The sequence below is a fragment of the Aplysia californica genome, unplaced genomic scaffold (genome assembly GCF_000002075.1).
Source record: "Aplysia californica isolate F4 #8 unplaced genomic scaffold, AplCal3.0 scaffold00133, whole genome shotgun sequence".
NCBI classification, from domain to species: domain Eukaryota; kingdom Metazoa; phylum Mollusca; class Gastropoda; order Aplysiida; family Aplysiidae; genus Aplysia; species Aplysia californica.
This window is the reverse complement of record NW_004797403.1, coordinates 1205594-1207911: the sequence shown is the minus strand read 5'-3', so window position 1 is coordinate 1207911 and position 2318 is coordinate 1205594. Positions and strand designations below refer to the sequence as shown.

Here is a 2318-nt window from a genome sequence, read left to right as displayed (position 1 = left end):
CCAGTTTCTATTTCAGGCTCCTCACAATTTGCCCTCCTATCCTCTTCTCCTCCTCCTCCACCATCTGCCCCCTCCTCCTCGTCGTCCACCATCTCTCCTCCTCCTTCTCCCCTTCCTTCCCCCGCCGTTCCCTCCCCACAAACTGCACTCCCGTTCGATACCAGCGGTCACTACTGACGTCATTCGGCCAAGCTGTCGCTGGAAAACTCCTCATCCACCTCACCCTCCTCTTCCTTCGTCCTCCATTTTCCGCGGGAATCGGGAGTAAGACCGACTCGCTGAGATGAGGAGAGGAGAGAAGAAGAATGGAAGGAAGGGGAACGTTCGACCCAGCTGGTGCCTGTGTGATAAAACGACGTACGTATGATGTGGTAACATATGGCCGCTCTGTTGTACCGTTTTGCAGGAGAACAGACGGCAAAATGCAGTAGACACAGCATCTAAGCATGGAAATTAATGAGTGCTTCGACTGTACCGGGTATTGTGCTTTTGGATACTATTGTGCTGCATAATGATAATAATATTTCAGTCGTGTTGTGGTAAGAGCGAGCTGACTAGTCGCGCGGTCGGCAGACAAGCTGTGGCTTTGATGAAAATGGTGACTGGCTTCACTGATCTTCTTCTATTTCGGTGATACAATAATAATTTCTTTCTGTTTTTTAATCGGCACCGTTGGTTTCGTGCTTTGAGCAGGTAAGTTAAAAATAATTATATCTACTTATGTTTTAGATGATGATTCTTTTTGCGAATTTAGTTGCTCGGCCATAGCGTAGGAAGATGTGTTTTTTGGTACAGATCTAACTCCTGTATCAACGCTGAAAGGTTGTGTAAGAGGAGGGACATCCGAATTTCAATGTCCCTTCCAAAAATAGGCCTGAATCGCCCTCCCCACCACCCGCTCCCCCACAGTGCCGTTTTCAGCGGTTAGTCCCATCTCCGTTTCGGCCTTTGAGCAAGGCAAATTTTATTTCTCCCCCCCCCCCCCCCCCCACAAAAAGACGCTTGAATCAAGAACTTTTGGTCATCTGCTCCGCAGTCCAGCATGATGTAAGAAGTGCAAGTTAAAGAACGACATCCACCTTATGGTAAAACTGACACCATCTATGAGTGGCGCTAGTTCTCTTTTCCTCCATATGCTTATACACACGGCACAGTCATCAGTCCTTTTTTCTACAGCGTGTTTTCTTATGCTCCTGATGAAAGGCATGGCAATGTGGTGCAGCAGTTTGGCGTTTTGCTGTCGTATGAGGACAGTTTTAAAAAGAGTATCTTCGTTTACCTGCTTAGATGTTGTATCCGTGTCTGCCCAGGTTGGCTCTAACAGGTTTGTGTCGTAGCAAGCGCCTTCCAATATTTAAATCAAGCTGATGGGGGCCCAAAACCTCTGCACTTACATTATAATAATCATGAAAATGCCCTGGAGACAATTTGTTAAACATACAGACTTTGCCCAAGTTTCCATGTTATATCAATGTATCTGCATTCAGTGATGACATGGTCTCATCCTCTTCGCACTGAACTTGTCACGTATCAAAAGAAAAGCAAACAAAGAAACAAAAACTGACCTGTGAGACAAATTCCTTTATTCAATGGACGCTCACTGACCATGTTCTGTATCCCAAACCTCATACGTGGATCACATGGGATTTTTTTCATCAATATGGTAACGTGAAGTGAACTTGGATAGACATAATATCATAATGTGCTTAAAAGAACAGTGTAGGCTGAATAATGATCTAAAGAGCTCTTGGAGAAAGCTAACATCCGACAGACCCCCCGCGTGCCCTCGAACCACTCCCTTTAAAACAAAGCAAACTAAAAAAATAAGAACATGAAATCCCAAAACAAAACACAAATAAATAAACAATCAAGCTAATTAACAAACTAATGCATTAGAATAAGACCTTCCATTGGGACCTTCGAGGTACCTGTTATTTACAAAAACTAGTCTTGAGTTTGAATTCTAATGATTAAAGAGAGACCCCAAACAAATTATAATTATATAAACTGGCCAACCAACGCCGAAGCTGACAATGTTTGGATAGTTGACATACCTGTCGTGCACCATTAATCGGACTAATAGCTCATTACGCAACAGTAAGGAATGACTCGCCAAAGCCGCTTACCTCACGCCCATGTCGATATGTCCAGGTCTCGAGCCATTCCGGAGTTTAATTTGAGTTCACAGAGCCTACATTTGCTGTGAATTTTTCTTATTATACGAGTATTGGGAGATGAGTTCGGTGGTAGACAGACAAGACTTACAATGAAAGGAGATATTGCAGAGACGGATGTTGAGGAATATTAATCAGTCCCCC

The 2318-nt window shown here is 44.0% G+C and overlaps 1 protein-coding gene across 1 annotated transcript in view; it reads left to right on the top strand.

Annotated features, from left to right (window-relative positions):
• Positions 1-192: 192 nt before the first annotated feature.
• Positions 193-2318, top strand: part of LOC101856571 (stress response protein NST1) — a gene marked incomplete in the record, with an annotated part of 23110 nt that continues 20984 nt past the window's right edge. The window contains 1 exon segment of the mRNA XM_005096637.3: positions 193-693.